Source organism: Mastomys coucha, unplaced genomic scaffold (genome assembly GCF_008632895.1).
Source record: "Mastomys coucha isolate ucsf_1 unplaced genomic scaffold, UCSF_Mcou_1 pScaffold18, whole genome shotgun sequence".
Lineage (NCBI taxonomy): Eukaryota > Metazoa > Chordata > Mammalia > Rodentia > Muridae > Mastomys > Mastomys coucha.
The window spans coordinates 28,212,631-28,239,540 of NW_022196900.1; positions in this window are offsets into that span (position 1 = coordinate 28,212,631).

Sequence of the window (26,910 nt, forward strand, 5' to 3'; positions counted from 1 at the left end):
ACACACACACACATATATATATGACCGTGATCTAAATGGAATCACCAAAGGGGAAATATGGGGGTCCATCTATACATCTCATCACCAAATGGAGATTAGTTCTAAGAGAAGACTTCAGCTAATAAATATATTGGCCAAAAGGTCCCATGCAAACTCCCATACAACCCAGGCTATTGTGATCTGGTTGTCCTCAACAAAATGATGGTAAGTCCCTGTTGCAGAAGACAACAACTACACAACACATTGTATATGGAGAAGTAGAGCAGGTGCCTGCCTAAAGACTTCATCTGTATTGACCTTAGTTGAAAGCAGGTACTTTGCATGATACCAATGGAGAAAGATAAACAACAACTCAGTTCAAAATACTTTGAACTACAATGGGGACACTCATGCAAGATCTACTAATGCAATTGTGGCCCAAATCTTTTGTGAATAATGACCCAATGCTGATAGGATTTAAAGTTCACTTCATGAGCTGGAACCCATCCACAATGCTGCTTGGATGACCAAGTACCTAACTGTAGGGCAGTGGTCTGTTCAGGCAACCTAGGCCTAGTCAAGTAATAGGCCTAGAACCCTGGTGCACCCAGTGGGCAATTTCTGTTCACAAGGGACAGTAGGTGTTCGGCCAGATCTCCTGAGCCTTTGGCCCCTGTTTCAGCCACAACCTCTCACAGCTGCTCCCACAGGAGATGTATGCTCTATCAGGTAGACAATGCCCCAAGCTCCCAGCATTCTAGTTGGACCCTAACCCTAGTGATCTGACAACAGCCAGGCATGACTTGCCCCACAGACAGCCATGCCTCACACAATATAAGGGGCAGTTTGCCCCCTCCCCACTCTCTCTTCCTCTTTGTTCCTTCTCCTGCCCTCTTTCCTCTATTGCCTTCTTCCTCTTTCTCCTGCTCTTTGTTCTCTTCTCTTGCCTTCTTCCTCTCTCTCTGGCTCTTTGTTCTCTCTCTTGCATTCTTGCTCTTGCTTCCTTTCTTTCTTTTCTCTCTCTCCTCTTCTCCTCTCCTTCCTCTCCTTTCTTTCTCTCTACATGACCTGCCCATTTTCTTTTTCTTAAAATAAAATGTCTCATTTATGTATTGCCTCCTTTTAACTAACTAATGCACCATGAAGCCTCAGCCCTCAGCAGCTGAGAGCCCCAGGCATCAGCAGAGAGATAGAGTCACAGCCGTCAGCAGCAGGAGAGAGACATAGGCCCACACCTAACAGTAGATAGATGAGGGATCTAAGGTAAAAACAAGCACTACAGATCTACTAAAAATCTGCAACAATAAGATGACTCCTAACACTATATTCTGCTATTCTAATAGATTAGTGTCTTGCTTAGCCATTATTAACAAACATTCCTTCTATAGTAGATGGGGACAAATACAGAAATAAATTGCTGTATCATGTGCAGGAGAATGAGAGGCCTTGGAACACTAACTTCTAAATGGGATATCTTTGTCAATTTCCTCTCTAAATCCTCAGAAAACCTTGTAGAAGAGGAGGCAAAGATACTGTACAACCCAGAGGGGATAGAGAAGAGGGGAAATAAGGCTTTCTAAACATTGCTTTGTGAGACCATGAAAGGCAGCTTGGTTTACAGTTGAGCTAAGGCTCAAAACCCCAGAGACCTTGAAGAGATGGTAGATGTTTCACCTGTTCCTGGGCACAAGGCCCCTGTCATGCCGCAGCTCTCCATAGATTTGTGGCCATCAGTCATGTAAAGGCAAGGCCCCAAACCCCTCCACAGGTAGAGGATATGACCTGTGGTCATGTAGGCTTAAGACATCTCTGTTTTAATGAGGTATCTAAAAGCCTGAATGGCTTAATCAGTAAGGTTTACTTCTAAAACACTCTTCCCTGCAAAAGGTTTTAACCTCAGGCCCACCCTGAGAAATGGGGCAGGATTTTACTCATTCACTTTCTGCCATGACAATACATGTCTTAAAACCATGGACTGTCTCTTTTCATCGGGATCAGCCATTGGGAGCCATGGAGTAGGCCTTTGCCTGTAGAGCAGCTGTAGCCTCTCTGTGCTCCCAAACACAGCTGCCACCAAGCCCAAGCCAACTGCCGACAAGCCAAGAACCCCCAAACCCACCCTCAAGGGACCAACTTGATAGCTCCCCTTATCCCCCTGGTCTCCAGCTAGATCTAACCTGTAGCGCACCCCCCCCCCCCCCCCCCCCACACACACACACTCTGGTCTCAGCTCTTCTGTAGCTCCCAGTGGCACCTGGATGTCTGAGAGCCTGAGAACCTGACAGCCACAGCCTAGTCATCTTCTCAGGGACCCCTGAGCCAGCTCAGGCTGTCCCATCCCTCAGACTGTGCCGCCCCACCCCCAGAACAGTGTCCCAGGGCTGCCGTAGGTCCAAATACTGCCCAGCTACAAATAGGGTAAGTGGGGTCAACTTCCCCACATCTCACCTCCCCAGAGGTTGTGCCCAGTGGTGGAGCAGACATGGGACCCAAATAACCCTGCATTGATGGATTAATGTACATATAAACTCCAGAGACTGACTGTACACTGCAGGGATAAACCTTTGAGATAGTTCCTATGGAATTGTTCATAACTGAAATGACTGGGAATTGTTCCATTTGAACTCATGCTGTTGAGAAGGAAGGTAGAAAAAATCATGTTCTTGTTAAAAAATTAGTTTACCTATAAAGACACAGTATTCTCATTGTTGCACAATACTTTATGTATGATTACAAATAAGGTTGTTTTTTTAGTCAGGGCATTCTAGAAAAGTTCAATCTATAGAATGAGTATATATTACCAAGTAAGTTGTTAGATTGGCTTCTATGATGGTCACTAGGCTCACAACAATGACTGTACACTGGAGAGGCTGAAAATCAGGTATTTGCTCAGTCTACGATGATGGATTCCTCAGAAGTCCTAATCTGGTAATGAGATTGAAGGAATCCCACAGAGCCACAACACAGGACTATAGCCCACACTGAAAGGCTTCAGAAGCTGGGTTTTGATTATCATCAGGGGATGGCAGCAGCAGCAAAGAAGATACACTTACCTGCAAAGGGCAAAGTCAGGCATACAAAAAAGCAATTCATTTTTTTTCCTTGGATCTCCTTATAGCCAGGATGACCTTAAAAGGTTCTATTAATTTGGGGGAAGGGTGTTCTCCCATTGTTCCTTTTAGGAAATGCTCAGATGAAAACACACAAAAGTTTGCATTTTGGTTGATTTTTGATCAAGTCAAGTCACCAGCTAAGATTATCTGTAACAGTGAGACCTATGCTTTACAAATCCAATTTAGCATATGTTCCTTTTCATCTGAATCCTTTGACTACTTCTACTCCATACTCTGAAATTCATGTATTATTTTAGTAAATTTTATATTGCTTCAAATCTTCTGCTTCAAGCATGTCCTGCAGACTTGTCCAAGCATAAAAATAGAATTAGGATTCAAGCATGTATTCATCACCTCTGCCTGTAGCATTTAAAGTGCTAGATAAATTTTAGAGTAAGCACATTATTCAAAAAGATTTCTTTACAAAATTTTTCCGTCTTCAGTATCTCAAGCAAGATGTAACTTAGTAAATTCGGTCATCATTTGTAGTTTAATAAATAATGTCATTAGATTTGTTCCATGCATAAATATATTAAAAATCACTTAGTATTCTTGAAAGAAATGCCTTGTGCTCCTTGATAGAAGACTTGGGATATGCTGTTCTTAAAGAGGGTTCAAGTTCAAAGTTCAGTGGCCCAAAAATATAAAAACTCACAGCCAAATAGTGTTCAGGGCTGAGAAACAAAGACAGAAAAAGTGAATTAGGGAGACAGACAGACAGTAAAAGGAACAGGGGCATCTAGGAAGTCAGATCTAAATGAGATATTTCTATCAATTTCCTCTCCTTAAAGCTCAGGGAACCTTGTAAAAGAGGAAACAGAATGAGTATAAAAGCCAAAAGGGATACAGGGTATCAGGAGTACAAGGCCCTCCATGTCAACTGAGCAAAGCTCCTATAAACTCACAGAGATTGCAGCAGTGACCCAGGGTGGCAGGGATCTGCACCAGGTCCTCTGTGCATATATTATGGCCTAATGTTTAGTATTTTTGTAGGACTTTTGAGTGTATGAATGAGTAGGTCTTTGACTCTTATGTCTTTTCTTGGCCTCTTTTCCTCCTGTTGGTCTGTCTTGTCCAGACAAAATGTGGTGTTCTTCGTTTTATTTTTTATTTTATTCCATTTAGTTTTTATCTCTTGGCAACCTGTTCTTTTCAGCTCCTTGGGTCCTTTCCCTCACTCCCCTTAGGACGAACAATGATATGAACTAACTAGTACCCTCAGAGCTCCCAAGGACTAAAACTCCAACCAAAGAGTACACATGGGCAGACTCCTGGCTTCAGCAGCATATGTATAGCAGAGGATGGCCAAGTTGGTCATTAATGGGAGGAGAGGGCCTTGTCCTTGTGTAGGTTCTATGCCCCAGTGTAGAGGAATGCCAGGGACAGTAAACAGGAGGGGGTGGGATAGTGAGCAGGGGAGAGAGGGAGGGAACAGGGGATTGTTTTACTTTTTTTTTATTTCATTTTTTCTTTTTTTCTTTTTCATTTCTTTTCTTTTTTTTTTTTGAAGGGAACCTGGGAAAGGAGATATTGTAAATAAGAAAACATACAAAAAAAGAAAGAAAGAAACCTGTTCTTTTCTCATGAGAGACAGAAAGGGAGTAGATCCAAATGTGAGGGAAAGTGAGGGGAGGAGGACCTGGGAAGCATAGACTGAGAGGAATCAGGACATATTTTAAGAGAAAAGAATCTATTATCAACTATAGGGGGAAATAGAAGAGTTCAGTTCCCAGCTTCAATGTCAGGTGTAGACAAATGCCTGTGCCTCCCGCTGTGGGACATCTCTGGCCTCCACATCATTATCAGCCATATTCACAAAACTTCCTCTGACACCTGCAAGCAGACTCATGTTCACACAGATATAAGCACAACCACACACACACACTCACACATACACACACAAATTATTTAACATAAATATGACAAATATGGAAACAATGTAAATATTATGTAAATATAAATATGTATAAATTGGTAAACACAAAGATGAAACCATGAAAAATGTGGAAGTACAAATTCATTATTATCCTCTTTTCACACAGTGATAAAAAATTAAAGCAATTTACATTGGTTGTTTTGTGAAAAAATATAAAGAACTTTATCCCATGAAAAGCACTGTATGTACATATATGCATGAAGACATCCTTATACTTTCTACAGAATGACTTCTGAATCATGAGAGAAGGACCAAAGAGTCCATTTCAACCTAAAAAAATTGAGGAGAGTTTTTTGTCTATCAATAACTCAGAACTGAAATGGTAAACTCATATGTCAGGGTTGACAGCTGACTGGGCCTTGATGAAGGATTGACTCCTACTTAGCCCCATGATGGCGAAAGCAGGGAATGGGATATAAATTGCACTAGCCCAGGAAAAATCGCTCTTGAATTGGGGCTGAATCCATCAGACTGTAGAATAGTTCACATCTCTGCACAGGCAGGTTTTTTAAATTTCTTTTATTATCCATATATTGAATAAAAACTTACCCCTTTTGAAATTCCAGACAATTAAGTTCAAATTTTCTTCACAAAATTTTTCCTGACTTACTTCATTACTTACTTCATTCTACTCAAAGTATTCCTTATTTTAGAACATTAATGGTGCTTACATAAATGTGTGCTTTGCTTATTTTTAATTAGAATGCATTATAACTCATTAAATGTTCACTGTGTCAGGCATCATTGAGGGACATTAACCTACTTAATACTCCCATAAATTCTATAACTTTAATGAATGAAGACACCTTAGCAAAGTAAAGTTATATAATTTGATCAGTGTATTCTGTCAGTAAGTTTCCATAATAACCATCATTTACTGAGAACTCACTCTGATACATAATTTTGTTACTAAGTGCTGTATAATTCATCTGAGAATCTTGAGGCCCAATATTTAATCCAGTATCTATAAGTTTTAGGTGTTTTATCAATATACTTTAGAATCCAAATAGCACCTATAGCCAACTAATTTTTGATTAAGATGCCAAAAAATGACCATTGGAGAAAAGCCAATGTTTTTAACGAATTATGTTGTAGAAACTGGATATCTCCATGCAGAAGAATGAAATTTGATCCTTCTCCTTCACCTTAAATCCAAGCAGAACAAACATCTGAATGTTAGACCTGTAAATCTGAAATGTCTAGAATAGGAAATACACTTTTAAATATAGGTTTAGATTAGTGTGGCTTTCAGACTTCTTTAGAGAAATTCCTTTGTGCAATTTGTGAACACAGAGTCTCACAACTCAAAATACAAATCATAAGTCATAGATCTTTGTGAGTGGCAAGACATAAAAGGGACCTCTCTATCACTCTCCCATATGACAGTCTCTGGGTTATAATATGCGGACATCAGGGAATTGAGAAGTTCAAAATGAAGCATTATCTTCTGGACATAACAGGTGAATGCCATTTCTGATCTCGTAGTAGCTATGGTTCCTAGCACAAGATTGTCACAGATCAAGCCAATCAACACTTAGCATGAAGAGAGGAAGAGTTCATGATATCCCATCCATAACTGAGAAACTGTAGAGAGTTGATAGTTCCCAGGATAAGTAGATTTAGTTTGCTATAAGATTGTGGTTCCTGGTAGGTTTGACATGTTTCAGTGGACGACCCCACACCGAGTCATATGTAGGCACCAAAAACTGATCCTGATAGGATACTAATTTTTAAAAAGGGACACAAAGTTGGAAAGAGGAGCGGGATTAAATTTAGGAATTAATGTGATAAATAAAGACTAAGTATGAAAGGCATTGTATGAAATTACCAAGAATTAATGAAAATACAATTTTTATACTTGTGTGTTTGCAATTATGTACTTTTGGAACAAACATCTTCCTCCTATAGAGAAAAACTCACATTTTTCTATGCAATAAGTATGTTAAATGTGCTATAATTCCTTTAACATAATGTCATATGAGATGTAAACTTCAGTTCCATGAAACTTGTCAAGATAAATAAACCTATAAGACATAATGCTAAGTAAAATAAGCTTGTAAGAAGAAAGTAAACGCTGAATCCCTGTGTGGTGATGTATACTTGTTATCCCAGCTCCTCAGCATTCAATGACAATTTTGAGGCCAAATTAGGCTATTTTGACAATATTATCCAAAATAAAATAAGAAAAGGGGCTTGAGATCTATGTCAGAATTCCTGGGTATATTTGTTTATTGTTATAGTAAGGAGGGGGTGAAGGAAGAGGGAAGGAAGAAGATGAAGAGGAAGAGGAGGAGGAGAAAGAAGAAGAGGGATGGAAGGAAGGGGAGGAGAAAGTGGAGGATAAAAGAAGAGAAGTAATGGAGCTTAGGAACAAAGGGAAAAAGGATGTATGAGAAATACTATATGGTCTTACGTGTGTTGTTGCCAGGTCCTGAGAGATGGGGGTGAAAAACAGAGAAATGTTTAAAAACAACACAAAATGTCTTTTACAGGATGAATAAATTTTGGAGAACTGTATACTGTTTGACTACCAAAGTTTATTATGTGCATTGTATCCATAGGGTTTTTACAAGCACATATTACAGTCTTCTCCCTCACAGGCACACAGAGATGAAAATTTTCAGGTGTAGGTAGTGATACATGTTAACTACCCTGATTATTGTGTTCTTTCATTAAAATATCCATCTCAAATTTTATACTTTAACCAAATACAATTTCTGTCCACATAAGCAAATTAAATAGGCAATGGGAATTTAAGACTATAGTGTCCTCGGCAGATTGTGTTACTAATGAAATCAAGCACTGAACATTTCAGTCTGATATAAAAGTAATATATTGAGAGTTTTTAAAATGTGAAATATTTGAGAATATTCTCTCTAATAATATCTATGGCTTTGTAATGAATCTTGTAATAGCCATCCCTTAAGTACCTCATCACTTAAAAGTAAAGTGGTAGGAGACTTCCCAGAGATGGCTAAGAATAGGTGAGGAGGGACTATGTAGCTGAAACACCTACTCTGTTATTTCTAGGTACCAGATCACAGTCTAGTCACTGGAATTGTCTTGGTTCTTTTTTTTTTCTGTTTAGACATGTATTAGTTTATTTCTCAGAAAGCTATTAATCATTGCCTTGCTGAGAAATTTTGAAAATGAGGCTATTTAACTAAGCAAGAAACAAGAGTGAGGGATTAACACCTTGTAGGTAAAACAATGAATGCCATTGTTAATTAAAAGGTTAACTGTACAGTTATTAAATATGAAAGGATTAAGATATTTCTTAATTTAAAGACAGAATAATTATAATTTTCAAACTAATTTATCTAAACTATTATTGGCATATATGTATATATCTGTCAATATATATATGTATGAGTATATATATGCCTAAACATATGTATAAGTAATACCTATTATAGCATTATAGTCAGTATTTCTATTTAGGTGGATATATTTAAACATATACATTGATTATGATATATGAGTTTAAATCCCTCTTAAAATGAAAGGAACAAAAGTGGGTATATTGTGAGTTAAGTTCTCTGGTGTTACGGATTTCAGCCACTGAGCCCATACTTTACTAGTCAAAAACAATGCTTTATTTTTTAATGGTCTTGATTTCTTATTAAAACACTGTATTGCATTTTATGGAATACCTTTTTGAATGTACAGGAAAGTATAAACAACTGAGTTCACATGTGCAAAAGTACACATCCATTGCAGAGATTACTGAAATCAGAAGTATTCATATCTCTATAACTTAACTTAAATCTGTCAGGTGAATTCTGATGAAAATATACCTAATTACTTGCATAAATCAAATGAACTAATGCATTTCCAGGTGTGAAAAGATCAAAGACGTAGTTCAAATTCATGTAGAATGTGAATATGCACTAGAAAGCATATTTTCCAGTTATCTTGCAGTTCCTTAGTCTAAGAACTAAATATGAAGAATAAAAATGGATGAAGACATTTTTAACCACTTACCCACTTGTGAAATACTTGTACATTTCTCTCATCTCATCAAGCTGGGTACATCTCCACAGATGCATAAGATTTTTTTTGAAGAAAAAGAGAAAAACTGAAGGACTTGGAAGAAGGAATATCTGACACTTTAGAGTCCCTAAAGGTTTTTTAGCTAATGGCTTGTTTTATTTGAACTGATTTTCTTGTATTACATTTTGTTCAACAACCTAAAAAATTTACCTTCTATTCCCCATTACTGATTTTTATAAATGTGTGATAGGCTGTACTTAGGAGTTAGACAATTACAAAATGCCATTTCCATGTTTTTCTTTTACATTCAAGGAACAAAAACATCCAGTTACAAGCAAGAACAGTATCATCTCTCATTTTTTATGAATATCATGTACAAGTCTTAGCAAGTGATTCATATTTAACAAGTAAATTGAAGTACTACTATGCAATAATCTCTTATAAATGACTTCATTTAATTTTCTAATACTTCCATGAGTTAGAGGTTTGTAATTTGTCATGTATAAACAAATATACTTCACCTGTCCCAGAGTAAGTGAGTAAGTGTCCATTTTCTTTCTAAGAAATCAAAATGATACATGACTATTTCCACTCAGTTCTGGATCCCATGAATCTGCAAGCTCAAGTTTCGAACTTTTCTTGTTTCCATTTTCTAAGGGCTTCAGGTAGGTTTCTAGGTTGTTGATTACAATGCAGAAGAGAACACACCATGAGTGAGGCTTTCGGAATGAAAGGAAGATCATGATGGAGACTATCCTACTTTCTCTGATGTGGCTTAAAAACATGAACATCATCTTTAAGGTCAAGACTGCTCTTGATCTATCATGTAAAGTTGAATCTTATCCTTGCCTGAGTTTCCCACCAGCCTGCTTGCCTGAGCATACATCTCTGCTACTTACCACCTTGACAGTCTCTTGCTCTCCCCCTCCTCCTCCTCCTCCCCCTCTCTCGTGACCTCCCTAAACATGACTTCTGCTGACTTCCAGTATTTGCTAATTTGCTAGTTTACTCACTTTCCCTCAACTTTCTAGTCTGGCTTGTTATTATTAGATTAGTCTGTGACTTTCAGAAGGCCAGAAGGATATGTGGGCATGATTCTTTGTCTTTAAAACAATTAACTGAATTTATCTGACAAAATCTAAAGGAGAAATCAGGATTTTCATATCTAGTGTTCATTTTAAAACCAATATTCATCTTATTGTTCTTGAGTAAGTAACAAAGCAGGAGCATATGTATGCATAGTTTAGAAAGGAGGAAATCCTTAAATGATAACTTCAAAAACAATAAGCAGTTTTCATAGATGATTAGACTTCCATGAATTCACCTAATTAATTTATGGAAGATATCCTTTTCAAATGAAAAGAATTTATGCATTGTCTCTCAAGAAGTTCAACATGGAAACCTTTGTATCAGAAGCTGATAGCAAAGACCTGTGAGTTCTGACCTCCCATTTAGTTGTACAAAATTAGAAATTATTCAGATGTATAAACACCAAAGAAAGAAACAGATTCATAATAAATGGAATCAAGGACAATTGAAGTAGAGAATGAAGATGTCAAATGGCCTAAACTCATAGAATAATCTCAGTAGTCTTCCCTCAGTCGGGTCCTTAAGTTCTTAGATTCTTCTATCAACATTGTCTTTATGAAATTTTATTTGAAAAGTAATTTACTAACATCAATAATAACAGTTAATTGTACATTAAATGGAAATTTGTCCTATTACCATAAGTCTCCCTAGATTAAGCTGAATTAATTCTCAACCAATATAAATGCCTTCCTCCTAAGAAAACTTGAGCATTAAAACACACACCAACCCTAGCTGTCATTTCATAAAGTAAAAGCTTTCTATGGTAGGCTCTAATTCATAAGGATATTCACTATGAGATTGGTTCTTGATTTAATAAAACTATACAAGAAACAATGGATAGATATTACTTAGTTGGCCTATTTTCCAAGATTGGAGGTTTCTCAAGTTTTTTTTTTAATGCCTCAGGTAGATACATTATACCCTCTTTCCCCAGTGACTAGTAGGAATCATTACAAATATAAATATAAAGTAATAATAATATATACACAGATATGAGTTAACCTTATAGTCTGTCTATGATTTCAATGTACACATCATTACATAAATTTATTTTGGAATGATCTAGGTGATATAAAGTGAGATTATAAAGAAAGCCATTGAAAGGGAACTATTACCTCACCTGAATCTTCTACAGTAAGCTCCTACTGGTGTGCATTCTCTGTTCTCAGCTCTCGATTTGCATTTATATATTCTCTTTAAAATGAGGGTGTATGTTGCTCCTGTGCCTTAGAGGCCTCATGTATATTTCACACTAGGTATGCCACCCCAAAACCAACCATGACTTTGCTTTTACATTTTGTGCTCAGAGCTTAGGGAAAGACATCTTCCATATAGGTGGAGGAACAGCGTACCTCTGGGTCTTTCAGTGGCAGAACTCTCAAACACTCCTAGTAGTTTATATATTTTCAAACAGCTTGTGGTGGGCAGTGAAGGGTGAAAGAACGGACATGTCTGGTTCAATCATCTGTGTATGTTTGAAGGAGGCATGAATACTTACATCTTTGTCACTTATCCTTGAAACAGGGCATTGTTGTTCCACTGCTCTTGCTGAGAGCAAACCCAGCAGTGAATGAGCATTGTTTAGTGCCAGCTATTCATGAAAACTAAGTCACCACACTGACAGATTACTGCTTTTGGAGATAAATTATACTTTTAATTTTGCAAATGCATCTGGAACTATAAAGGCGTACACATCGAAAGTAAAATTAAAAGCAGTGCCTGAGATTAAGTACCTTCCTGATTTGCATTCTGCTGAGCAGGACCAATGGATACAAAATGGGCTGAGTCTCTCATTTTCTGCTATTTAACATTCTGAGTCCCAGTCACTATGCTATTAATGCCTTATTTCCCAAGCCACAATGGAAACACGGTTATTTATCTTTAATTAAATTTTTTATCCTAATCAGTAATATAGGAGGATATAGATCAAAAGATTTTTAATGTACATGTGTCCTCCAAGGCTACAAAGCGTTATGTTGAGAATATCTAAAACGCAGTAGGTTTCCCTTAAATCTTTTATTTTTTGGAGGTCCATAAACAGCAAGAGATATCACATCAACCACAAAAAAAAACCAAAACAAAATAAAACAAAGCAAAAAACCAAACAACCCCCTCCCCCCAAAAACCCCAAAATTATTTACTTTCTGGTTGCTACAAAAAGAAGTGAAAACAAGAATAAGGTATAATAGAAAAAATGCTTTGGTAGAAATGGGAAATAGAGAGTCTATTTGTTTCCCATCTTAGTTTCCTAATTTTTTGTGTTTGTTTCATTAAAACTGAGTTGAAAAGAGTCAAATCCTAGCCTCACTTGGCAACATGCATTCGAATATTCAGCATAGCTTTACTGAATTCATGTACACCACATATCCCAAACATCTATGCTCATAAAATTTTAACACCTGACTCATGTGTTTTACATATTCTCAGATCACACAAAGAAATGCTCAAACATGAATTTATGTGAGCATGTTCACCAAAATCAGCCAGAAATTTTTTTCATAATTCATAGGCTGAAGACCAATTCAGAAAATCTACTGATGGAAATTCTAAGTCAGACACACTCATTACCATAACGTTAATTACAAATCCTCCCTCTTACTATTTCTTTTAAATGTACTTCTTCGCATGTGGAATCGATCTAATTCATTCAGAATTCAAATTCACCTGTTTATGCTGCTGTTGATGATCCATTTCTTACTAAAACCAGAGAATCATCTTTTTTTATTTAATTTATTGTCAGACAGGACCATAGTGTATAGCACTCAGTGACCTTGAACTTGGAGATCCTCCTGTCTTTGGCTCTTATGTATGTGTTTGTTTATTAATTCCTTTAATTTTTTTTTTACTTATTCAGTTTATTTTTTATGTTTATTTAATCTTTTTTTTCACTCCAGATTTTTTTCCCTCTCCCAGTCCACTCTTCAACTCTTCCACATCTCATATCTCCTCCCCATCCAGTCTCCAAGAGGATGTCCCTACCCACACCCATCCCACCAGACCTCCTCATTCCCTGGGGCTTCAAGGCTCTTGAGGGTTAGATGCCTCTTCACTGACTGAGTTGAAACCTAGCAATCCTTTGTAGTATATGTGTTGGGAGCCTCATATCAGCTGGTGTATGCTTCCTGGTTGGTGTTCCAGTGTCTGAGAGATCTTGGTGTTCCAGGTTAATAGAGAATGCTGGTCCTCCTACAGGGTTTCCCTCCTCCTTAGCTTTTACCAGCTTTCCCCTAATTTAACCATAGGGGTCACCAGCTTCTGTCCATTGGTTGGGTGTAAATATTTGCATCTGACTCTTTCAGCCACTTTTTAGGTCTTTTGGGGGGCAGTCATGATATGTCCCTTTTTATACCCTCATTAATGGTGTCAGACCTTGGGGCCTCCCCTTGAGCTACACCCCACTTTGAACCTGTCCCTGAACCTCCTTTTCCTCAGGCTCTTCTCCATTTTTGTCCCTGTAGTTCTTTCAGACAGGAACAATTATGGGTTAGAGTTTTTGACTGTGGGATGGCAACCCTTTCCCTATATTGATGCTCTGTCTTTCAGCTGGAGGTAGGCTCTACACGTTCCCTCTTCCCACTGTAGGGCATTTCATGTAATATCCCTGCCTTTGAGTACTTAGAGTCTCTCACCTTCCAGGTCTCTGGTACACTCTGGAGGATACCACAACCTCCTACCTCTCAAGGTTGCTTGCTTTCATCCTTTCTGCTGTGTCTTAGGGCTTCAGTCCTTTTCTCTGACCCAATACCTGAGCACACTTTATGTCAAACTCACTGCTCACTCCCAGTCAACCCCTGTCACAATCCTTCCCCTGTACCTCCTTCCAATCTCTTCAGAGGCCACCTCCTGTAGCCATGCAGGAACCCCTGTGGAGTGACAGGAACACCAATCCACTCACAAACCTTCAACCCAAAATTTATGCTATCTACAAGAAATGCAGGAACAGCTACTGAGGGAATGGCTAACCAATAACCAACCCAACTTGAGATCCATCCCATGGGCAAGCACCAAACCCTGTCTTTGCATATTTAGTGCTAGGGTTCAAAGAATGCTTTGCTGTGAACCATCTCTTTTTTTTCTACATGACCTTCAAAGAAGAGCTAATTCTAACACTCCTCAAAATATTCCATACAATAGAAACCGATGGAATGCAAACTAATTCAATCTATGTAGCCACAGTTACTCAGATACCTAAAACAAACAAAGACCCAACAAAGAAAGAGAACTTCAGGCCAGTTTTACTTATGAATATCAATGCAAAAATACTCAATAATATTCTAGCAAACCGAATCAAAAAAATACATCAAAACCATTGTTCACCATGGTCAAGAAGGCTTCATCCTAGAGACAAAAATGTTGGTTCAATATATATGAAAATCCATTAAAATAGTACACTATACAAACAAACTCAAAGAAAATGATCTCATTATATGCTGAAAAAGTGTTTGACAAAATAAAATACCCATTCATGTTAAAAGTATTGGAGAGATCAGGAATTCAAAAGACACATACTTATACATAATAAAAGCAATATACACCTGTGAACCATCTCATGACAGGATTCTCATAACATTATATGAGAAGTAGTTAAATACTTTCTTATAAGTCATTTAGCACTATTGTGCTAAAGGACTCCTCAGTACTGCAGGAGGCTAATTTCTGCCTGTGTTCCTTAATTAAATAAAACAAATGATTATGAGTTTCTCACTAGATGTATGTAATTCTGTATTGCTGCAGTCCAGATCATTTTATTCTGGTCTACCACCCCTTTGACTTTATCGACTTTTTGTGCTACATTGAAATTGTAAACATTCTTAGACACAGGATTGTGTGTGTGTGTGTGTGTGTGTGTGTGTGTTTTAAAGTCATTTGTAGAGAAGAAATTGAGAAACATTTATCTATAGTAAACATAAATTTATCTCTATATCTTTTAAGTCCATTACTGAATAAATGTTCATTAGTCTAGTCTTTGCTATGTTCTTCACTGTTAAGTCAAGTGCTGCAACAATTATTAAAAGCAGTCATGCTTTTTGTTATTAAATGATACAGAGGAAAAAAGAAACGAAGTTGATAATTATAGAGGCAAATGTAATACTGGTATAAAATGAGGTACATAGTTGTCTGTATTTTTATTATTTTTTTCTTGACACATGGTCACACTATGTAGCAAAGCCTGGTTTAGAATTTGTGCCATTTTCAGATTCTGTAATGACAGAGAAAGCAAGTTTGAGTAAGTTCACCCATGCAGAAACAGGGTTTTGAAGGAAGCTAACTAGGAAGATATTTGATTAACTCCATATTGTTGGATGGCCTTTGGAGACATGACAGTTGTACTATATAGTGAAAGAGTAACATTGAAGATAGTCTGAATGCAACCCAAAGCTTTTTCATCCAGATGTACTCTACTGGTACCATAAACTCTGTGCTGTATTACAGAATACAAGCCTTACATGATTAGGAGCTTCACTGTGTTTCCCACTTAATCCCACTGGAGTTGAACCATGGTACACTTAGCATATATTAACTGCTTAGTAGTATTGTTTTAGGCATGTTTTCTTGCCCAATGTGTAAGAAACCTAAGAAACTAAGATTGTTTTAAAATCTATCTTCAAAAATTGTTATGTTCTAATATGGATAAGTAAGTTTACCTGAAAAATCAAGATGTAACACAAATGTCTTAGACTTTTAATTATCCTGTTTTCTAGTCCTGGAATCGTCACTATTATATTCTTTGTAAAATGGAACAAGGAGAAAGAGCACATCCTTCCAAAAGTAGGAGAAAATCAAGTGTACTACACAGTAATAATTGTCATATACAACATGGTAAGTTATTATGACCCAAAATGTAATTATAAGACTTCGTAAGCAAGGCTGTGGTGGTGCACACTTTTAATCCCAGCACTTGGGAGGCAGAGGCAGGCAGATTTCTGAATTAAAGATAAGCCTGTTCTACAGGGCTACACAGAGAAACCCTGTCTTGGAAAAAAAAAACCAAACAAATAAAATCTTCATGAGTAAAATCTCCAGTAAATATTGCATATCCAAACATGTTATACAATATATAAAATTGTACTACTTAAATCGATTGGTAAATATAATAGAACATATGACAGCTATGATAACAGGAATAAAATTCAAAAAATAATTTTGATGTGGATCCTATCTTTATGTTTAGTTGTATGTTATTTTTGTTTGTTTCACCTATGTATATGATATATTTTGATCATACACACCTTACCAACTCTTCTCCCCTTCTCCGTCTAAGTGAACCTTTTTTCTTTCCAATAAATTCAAATTCTCCTTCTACTTTCTGCATATCCTCGCTAGCCCTCTGTAGCTCCCTCTTCTTTTGACTCTTGCTTTCTGTCTCTGTTTTATGTCAGTCAGTCTGTCTGTCTTCTCTATCTCTATCTTTTCTCCTGTGTGTATATGAAATAATGAACCTACTTATGGTTACCTACACGAGCATGTGTGAGAAATTGTTTAGTGAAACACTGGCAACTAACCAGTGGTTGTACCATTAAAGATAATATTTTGCCTCCATTTATACCCATTAACTGTCAATGGATCCTCAGGATGAAGTGGAGCCCATAAAGACAGTATAGACAGTGAAATTGAATTTTCTCTTCTTAAGTATTTAATAGTGATAGAATGTTAAGCAAGCTCCTTTGTGATTTAGACTTTATCTTCATTAAGTACATGTTAGATAGAACTATTCTCTAGAGTTGTGTGAGCCCTGGAAATAATGATTATAAAGTGTGTGGCTAATGTTGGTTGCTCAATTAATCCCCTCAATGATCATAAGCGCAGGGATAATGACAGCTTCATTATGGTGGGGATCCCTGGACTGGTAATGATTTAGAAATATCCATATTGATAACAACATCAATTTAAATCAGAAACCTGTAGACATTTTTATAAAGTTTACAAATTTCACATGATGTACTTGATATATATATATATATATATATATACATATATATATGGATTTGAAAGATATATATATATATATGTATACATATATATGTATATATATATATATATATGAAGGGAAATTTGTTATAATAACTAATAAAGTAGGAACATAAAATAACAAATGGATGTTTTAATTGTACATTGGTAAAGCATATAAATACAAAATATTATATCTTATGTGATTAAGGTAATTTATGTTTTCATAGTTATTTGTAATCTGTCGTAAAGCATAAAAGTATGTATATGCATATAATTGTATACACTCTCACAAAGTGGACATTTTTTAATGTCATGAACATTTTGTTCACACTAACTGTGGCTTCTAGAGTGCCAACTTAATTATTGTGGAAAGTTCCTTTGAGAGTTATGATAAATGATTCCTTGGCTTTGGTCCAACTTCTAATGGACACCTGTTCAAGTGACAAATATATATATATATATATATACACAAACACACATGATATCTCTTGGATATTACATTACTACTAAAGCCCAGTGAATCAGTCAAACTTACATCAACTTTTAGGAGGCCAAGGCAATTTTTATTCCTTATCAGGAAGCCTTGCAGAGCACAAACATTAAGTATGAATGGAAACACACACATAGATGTTCAAAAGGTCCAAGGTTGCAGAGTCCAAGTATCAGCAAGATGTGCTATGCCTATTTAGATGTGCAGTCAGTTTCCTTTTTCACCCTTTGGATCTGGACTGGCATATGACAGTTTTTGAAACATATAAAGTCACAAACAAGCAGTTGTAAAGGAGGATCATGTGTGAACTCTACAGTGGCATTCTAGAAATCAGAGAAAAGGTACAGACATGCAGCTGAGAATTCACAGCTGTCAGATAAGCAAGTGGAGACACTTTGGACCTTCCGGCAAGACTGAGTACAGCTGAAGGAGTAATGCCAGGGCAAGCCATCTCAGTCAAACATCTCAACTCCGAGAATTAACAAAGCAAAGCTGTTTAAAAGCACTGGACTGAGGAGCAGCATGTGCCATAGCAACAGATTGCTAGTGCATTTGGTCACTGATGTTCTCTAAGTGTCTGTTTGCTCTCTTTAAAGACATATTAAGAAGAATGGAGATGACAGGATAAATAAGGAATATCCAGCAGCTATGGGTTCTAATACTAAAATAGGTTTATTTATTTAATAACTGTGTGAGGAAATAGTAAGCACCTTACTCTTTTAGGGCACTAAAGCTCAGCACATTGTATTTTCCTTCTAGAGCATGCTATCTCTTCTCACCTTTCTTTTCCCACAGCAATGACGAAGAGCAGAATTTCGCCTTCACATTCTCTTACTTTGTTCATCTTTATCTATTTGACCATCTATTTCTCTGTCACTATCAAATATTTATTTTTTATTTTTTGTGGGATGATATACTTGAAATAAAATGATATAATTTAAAATTATTTACTATACACTTATAAGTTGGATATTACAGATCCATCAATGTGCCAATCAGGAGAAATAGAAGGATCTTCCATTTGAAAGAAGTCACACCACTGGAAAGGCAGATGTAGTTATGAAGTTAGCATTTTCTTTCACTATGTATGCATGTGTCTATATGCAGGTGTATTCATTTTAAATTAATCATATAGCACCTGATAATTAAATGTGCTTATGAATGAGTCTTTTGAAATTATTTTTGACATTTGTAAGTGTGGATGTCACACATCTCAGGTTCTCTATGCCAGTAGGTACAGAATACTTGCTTCAGATGCTCTGATGGTTTCATGTGTGTCTGTGCGCGAGTGTGTGCATGTGTCTTGATAGATATAAATGCATATTTACACTATGCTTAAAGAGAACTTGCATTCGATGTAGTCGAATTTATGGTTTGAACTTGCATGAATACGTGTATATGGACTTGATGAACATATATTCAATGAAGAAGTCATTGTCAGTGTTTGGAGTCCTAACAAGCTGCCTGAGAGGTGAAGGCACTTGTTGCCACTCTGATGACCTGAACTAAATCTTAGGAACCCATAAATTTAAAGGAAAGAAGTCACACCCTCAAGTCTCCTTTGACCGCTTCATGTGTGTTGCCCACACTAAATATGTAAATAAATTTAATAAAATTATGAAACCAAAACGTAAGTCAATATAAAGATATCTGTATCCAGCAAGGCAAAGTAAAGTAAGTGGAAGTGTGGTCTCCGGAAACCACAGTGGAAGGGAAGACTGGTCTCTGACGTTGTTTACTTCCACTTGCATACCATAGTACATGCAGCCCTTTATGCATATACACATACAATTAATAAAATTGTTTTTAAAATAAAAATAACCTCATTATTCTAAGTGGAGACTCATGTTCTCAACATAAGTATCCTTGTCTGGTTTCAGTGCTATATGCAAGTTTATTCCTGGACTGTGGTATTGCTGCCGGAAGACAGCAACAATCATTTAAATAAATGGATCAGGCCCATCAGTATCATTATAAAGCCCCTAACAAGGAAATACTGGCAAGGGGAATGTAAATAAGTTAGTATTTAACAAATCTGAGCACTGATATTTTAGGTTACCTTTACAGAGACAATGAAATCACCAATCAAAGGCTCAGCTAATACCATTTGACCTCTGAAAGGTGCCACATGAGGTTCACTAATTAAAGATGAAGGGATTTCTATGAAGCCATTGATGACATAGTTTGCTGACAGAATACCCTTTCTAGGCTGCTAAATGAGCAAGTCCTGGGTTAGCAGTCATCACCCGTTTGAAATGAATTTCTTGCTTCCTTTCCACATTGCACCCTTAGGATGTCATAATGGGCAATGTGTTTTATTTTTCTAGTTTTAGCAATCACACAAGATAATGATGCAGCAAAGTTTCCATTGTCATACCTTTGAGACTCTTGCCTGCTCAATATGTTCAACAGTTATATTTGGGAGGTCCCAGGCTCATCAAGAAATCCCAACCTCAAACAAACCAGCAACACTTTTCTGTAATTTGTTGTTTAATCCTCAATGCAAACTTTTTAAGCATCTGAAACACATGGAGAATTCTCCCAGTTTACTAATCAACCTTGTTACAAGTGCCACATAATTCAGCATTTAAAAGCTGTAATAATAAAGCGTCTTCTTTCTGCCAATCACACACATGGCTTAGTTTATTTTATCTTTTCCACATGGTGGTAGATCGTTGTTAGCATCCCTACTTCAAAGGTAATGATCAGAGTAAATTAAAATTTTCATAATGGAGAATACATGGGCCCACATCTGAATCTGCCTTTCCTAGGTTTCTTTCAAAGATTTATTTTATGTTTTTCTTGTACATATTTGTGTTTATCAATGTGACTATATGCCATATATGTATAGGTGCCAGAGAAGGCTATCATAAATGCTTTATCCCTGAGATCTGGAGTGATAGAGATTTGTGGTTCATACAGCTTGGGTGCTAACAACCTAATTTGGGTCTTCTGAAAGTGCTTCACATGCTCTTAACTACTAAGGAATCCCTTCAGCTCTGTCTTGCATACATGTACACATTCATCAAGTGTTTGCAATCCATATATTAGGACATATATTAGTAGCATGGACTATAGCACTGAACAAAATTACCTGAGGAGAGTGGATACTTGGATGTCATACTTTGTCATTCTGAAAGTAGTTTTAATGGTAACAAGGTATTGGATTACCTCAGGAGAGGACAGTAGTGATAGATTAGGGAAAAGAGATTTTGTAACTTGGACTTATTTTTCAATAAATACTGCAAGAACTTATAATAGCTAAGAAAGGGGGGCAAAATTAAAAACATAACATACCAGAAAATATTTTTAAGTGTCTTGAGTAGATGAACTTCTGGAAAATCAGAAGTGTTGGCAACAGGCTGGGAAAGAAACACTGACAAACATCTAAGGTTTCTTTTTCAACATTAGTTGACATGGGAGAGGTCAAACACTCTGTTCAAGTATACAGATATTACATGAGGGAGGTTTTGGCTGATAGAAAGTCACTTTTATTTTCAGTGATTATTTGCTCAATAAAATAGCACATAAAATACAAGCCTGAATGTAAGTGGCTCTGGAGGTGTGGATCGTGGGTTGTGTAATTTACAAAAGACAGGAAAAAAAAAAAAAAAACAGCTAAAACGCATTTGAAGCAACTGCCTTGGTCCAAACATTTACATATTGGCTTTAATTAATTATTCATTTAATAGCATTATGACTGTAGCCTTGGTAAAATTAAGCTTTCATTTTCCCTATTTTAAAAATCTACTTAATTTTATTCATAGCACAGCTTTAAAGTGAAAATATTACTTTAGGTTCTCATTCATCATTTGCTTTAAAATGTCATGCTCATGATTGTCTCTTGTGTGTTTATCTTACATCCACATATCTATTTTACATGTTATGTATATTAACTCTTTACTCTGGTTTTGTTGTGTACAGCACATCATTGCATACTGTATTATCACAATTCAACATTCTTCTAAGTTTTTAGAGAAGCAAGGTTTAAGTGTATAATTTAAAAGTTTCCAAGATCACTTTATGTCCAACAGAATTACAGGGCAGCTGATTTATCAAGGAAAAAGTTATATTGAAATGGAAGAAAGCAAATTGACATTCAGAATCTTAACCTTATTCTCTAGTGTTTCTATGGCAATTTAAGTCTAATGACTTTAGTAGATGCTAGAGTTCAGGGGCCTCTCTATGAAAAACTGCCAGCCACAAGAGCTAAAGATAGAAGTTTTTAGAGCACACAGAGGTCCCACACCAAACAACAAAATGAAATAAAGAATGATACAACTGCAGGTAATATGGGTGTTTTTCTAAACCACCTAAGTAATTGCAGGCAGGCAGAGGAAGGTGCCGAGTCTTTCTCTAAGGAAAAAAAAAATAAAAAGAACTGAGACAATAGGCACTTCTTCAAACCCCGAATCTCACATTTAAGTATGCACAACACATTTTAATTACCATCACTGTTGTATCGTTCATCACCAGGCTGCATTGTAATAAGAGGTAATAGGATGCATTGTCCCTCTCTTACATTAAATGTGTCAAGTACCATAAATAGGACAATTGGCATAATTGCTGTAAATCTCAGGGTGTGTGTGTATGTGTGTGTGTGTGAGTGAGTGAGTGGATGTTAGTGGGGAAAATGTTCACCCAACCCTCACTCACAATATTGCTGGATGAATTTACATAATTGGGTCTAAAAATGGTATGTCACCATTAAATGTTCTCACAATTCTCACTAAGCCTTTCTGTCACCCACCACCCCCCTTTGGAGGGACTGGGGCTGCTGCCATTTTCATTATATCCGTTGAAGCCTTTTTTTTTTTTTCTTAATTCATGGAGCTAGTGGGACACACTAAATAGGTCTGACATTATTGGATGTGGAGTGATTAAAATTGTTAAAATAAACCTTCTTTAATTACTTTGAAGTGGGAAAGGAGGTCAGGAAACACCACATATTCCACACAAATGTAGGAAAATGTGAAATGAAAATATCATCTAAAATATTATTATTTCACAACATGCTTCTGACACATTAGAGGAAAGAGGAAGAAAAATCTATTTGACAGATTTTAACCAATGCTTATTTCAAAATGGCATGGTAAATTTGAATAGTATCTTAAATGACCCTAAGGCAAACATAGTAGCAGGTAGATGATGTATATTCAGCCTTCATTCCTGTTCAAAGAAATGAGGTGGAAGCAGAAAAAACTTAGGAAATTTCCTGGAGAGAGGAAGCTTATGGAACCAGTGGAGAACTGATCACTGTAGTGAGGTCCTGAAGTTAATCTCTCACTCCATAAAGTTTATGTGCATTTTCATCTGTAAAATCTGTAAGAACATCCATAGATTATCCTATCTCATGATGCAAAGATGAGCCATTTATTCTTTTAAATGTATTGCTATACAAACTAATAAAAAAACTCTATTAATATCCAACTGTGCTAAGGCCTTTCCTCAATTTGGTTTTTCTCTGAAAAGACCAACTTGACACAAGTGTTTCATTTGGAACACACATATTATTTAAAATATTTTTGCCCAAAAGAACATAGTCAATAAGACAAATCAGCAACCTACAGATTGGGAAAAAAATCTTTATGAACCCCACACCCGATAGAGAGATAATATCCAAAATATGTAAAGAACTCAAGAAGTTAATCACCAGAAAACCAAACAACCCAATCAAAAATGGGGTATAGAACTAAATGGAGAATTCACAACTGAAGAATCTCCAATGGCTGAGAAGCATCTAAAAAAATGTTCAAAGTCCTTAGTGATCGGAGAAATGCAAATTAAAACATCCCTGAGATTATACCTTACACCAATCAGAATGGCTAAGAACAAAACCTCAGGTGACAACACATGTTGGAAAGGATGTGGAGAAAGAGGAAAACTCCTCCATTGCTGTTGTGATTGCAAACTGGTACAAGCACTCTAGAAATAAACCTGGAGCTTCCTCAGAAAATTGGAAATAGATCTACCTGAAGACCCGGCTATACTACTCTTGGGAACATACCCAAAAGACTCCCCACCATGTCACAGGGGCTCATGTTCCACTATGTTCATAGCAGCATTATTTGTGATAGCCAGAAGCTGGAAACAACCTAGATTTTCCACGACAGAAGAATGGATACAGAAAATGTGGTTCATTTACAGAATGGAATACTACTCAACTATTAAGAACGATTACATCCTGAGGTTTGCACACAAATGGATGGAACTAGAAATATCATCCTGAGTGAGGCAACTCAGACCCAAAGGATATACATGGTAGGTCCTCACTAATAAGTGGATATTGGCAACAAAAAAAGTACAAAATACCCAAAAAGAACTCAAAAGGTCAACAAGCTGAAGTGCCCAACTGAGGATGCCTCAGTCCTATTTGGGAGAGAGAAGCAATCACATGTAGGGAGGGAGGGAGGGATCTGAAAGGGAAAGTAGACTCGGGGTTGGGAGTCAGGGGGTGAGGAGAACCTGATCTGCTATAAGGTGAAAAAAAAAGGACTCAAGCCCTGAGGGCCAACAGAAAGAATGGAAACAGGCAGCCTCAGAAGATAGGAGGTTGAGGGGAGCCTCCAGAATGTACCAGAGACCTGAGAGGTTAGAGACTCTCAGGAATCAAAGGGAGGGACCTTAGATGAAATGCCCCACAACAGAGAGAGGGAACTTATAGAGCCCACCTCTAGCAGGAAGACAGGTCATCAAGTGAGGGATGGGGTTGCTATTCCACAGTCACATCTCTGCTGAACATAACTGTTCCTGTCTGAAACAATTACAGGGATAGAAATGGTGAGGAGCCTGAGGAAAAGACAGTCCAGCAACAGGCCCAAAATGGGATCCAGCTCAAGGGGTGTTTCCAAGAACTGACACCATTACTGAGGCTATGGAACACTCACAAAAAGGGGACTATCATGATTGCCCTCCGAGAGATCCAACAAGCAGCTGGAAGAGTCAGATGCAGATATTTGTACCCAACCAATGGACAGAAGCAGCTGACCCCTGTTTTGAATTAGGGAAGGCTAAAAAGAAGCTGAAGAGAAGGACGATCCTGTAGGAGGACCAGCATCCTCAATTAATCTGGATCCCAAGATCTCTCAGACACTGGACCACCAAATAGACATTGTAAACCAGCTAATATGAAGCCCCACAACAAACATACAGTAGAGGACTTCTGGGTCTGTGTTCATTCAGAGATGATGCACCTAACTATGAAGAGACTGGATGTCCCAGGGAGTTTAGAGGTCAGGTGGGGTGGGGGTGGGGGCATCCACCTGGGGACAGAAAGGTTGGGAGGAGGTGTGGAATGTGAAGCAGTTGGAGGGTGGATGGAAGGGGGCAAGGAATGGAATATGGAGTGGAAAAATTTAAAGATACTTTTGCCAAATCATTAACTTTCAATAAATCATGTAGAACAAAATTTTCTAAAACCTTGAATGGTACTATTTATTCCATTTCTCTATAAGCTTTATGATATCCTCAGTGCTTATGGGATAGAACCTAAACTTGGTAGAAGGTGGAAAAGTCTCATTTTAGTCTTATTATTTTTTCAGGTACTCACTTCTTTCTTCATCTCCTTTTATATCCTACCTTTCACCTAAACCTCTGTGTCTCTAATCTCTCTAATCTAAAGGTTTTAACAAGATCCCTGTTCCCTATTAAAAGTATTCTCAGGAACCATGTGGAAGAACAAGAGGAAGAATTGTAGGGGCCAGAGAGGCAAAGAAGGCAGGTCACAAACACAACTAAGCATGTCTCATAGAGATTCATAGAGATTGAAGCAACAATCACAGAGCCAGCATGTGCCCAAGCGAGGTCTTCTGTGTATATGTTACATGTGCGTAGCTTGGTATTCTCATAGGACTTCTAAGAGTGAGAGACTCCATCTTTTGCCTGTTCTTTTTTTTTTTATTAGATATTTTCTTTACATGTCATATGATTTCTCCTTTCCCAGTTTACCCTCCAAAAAACAAACAAACAAACAGACGAAAACAACAAGAACCTCTGTTGCCTCCCCCCCCATGCTTGTCACCCCACCCTCTCCCACTTATTGGCCCTGGCATTCCCTTAAACTGGGGCACAGAATCTTCACAGGGCCAAGGACCTCTCCTCCCATTGTGATCGACTTTGCAATCTTATACTATACACATGCTGCCAGAGCAATCAGTCCCACCATGTATAGTCCTTGGTTGGTGGTTGAGTCCCTGGGAGCTCTGAGGGTACTAGTTAGTTCATATTGTTGTTCATCCTAACGGGCTGCAAACCCTTCAGCTCCTTTGGCCTGTTCTTGGTACTGTTCCTCCTAATACATTTCCTTGTCCAACCTTAATATGAGGGATTGAGCCTTGTTTTATTGTAACATTGTATGCTGTATCTGGTTCATATCCTTGGGAGGCCTATTTTTTTTTTTGAAGGCAAATAAAGGAAATGTGGATTTGAGGAAGAGGGAACTTGTGGTGGGGGGAAGGGAGGGAAGGGAAACTATTGTTGGAATGAAATGTATGAGAAAAGAATTAAATAAATAAATAAATAAATAATAAGTGGGTATCTGGCATGAGGTCATGTAGAGGTTCCAATTTACATGTGAAAACCTTTAACATTAGTTACATAGCTGATTATAGTCACAGAATACCTGAAAACAACAAAAGAAACGTTTATTTTGACTTGATGTTTGAACATACAACCAGTTGAGATGATGAAGACCTGATACGTGATACCTGGGGAACAGGAGGTCATACTGCATCCACAGTCTAGCAGCAGAGAGAGAAATGAATATGCATGATCAGTTCAATTACTCCTTGGCATGCTGTTTAAGAACCATAGCCTAGGGCATAGTGACCCCTACATTATACCTTAGACAAGCTAATCCCTCACAAGCATACCCTCCCACTGTGATTCTAGGTTCTTTGAAGACAACAAACATATATATATATATATATATATATATATATATATATGTATATATACATATATATATATATATATATATACACATATATATATGTGTGTGTGTGTGTGTGTGTATGTGTGTGCATGTGTGTGTGCGTGTATTTACTGGATAGTGCCTACTTCTTGTCTTCTTGAGGTGGTATAAGATACAGTGTTGTGGTTACCAAGCCACATCATCAATGAATCTATTTTTCATATACTTATCAAATAGACTTTTGTGTTTAGTTCACTCTTTTATTATCCACCTATTATCTGCAGTTTTGTTTATTTCTCTGTTGTCAAATGTACATTTCGAATTTTTCCATGTTTTAGTTCCATGAGGTTAGAGGATGTTTCTCAGATATGATCACTGCTGGAATTTTTATAATATATTTGAGGGCTTAACCAGTATGAATTGCTCAATAAATAGCCAGAGAATAAAT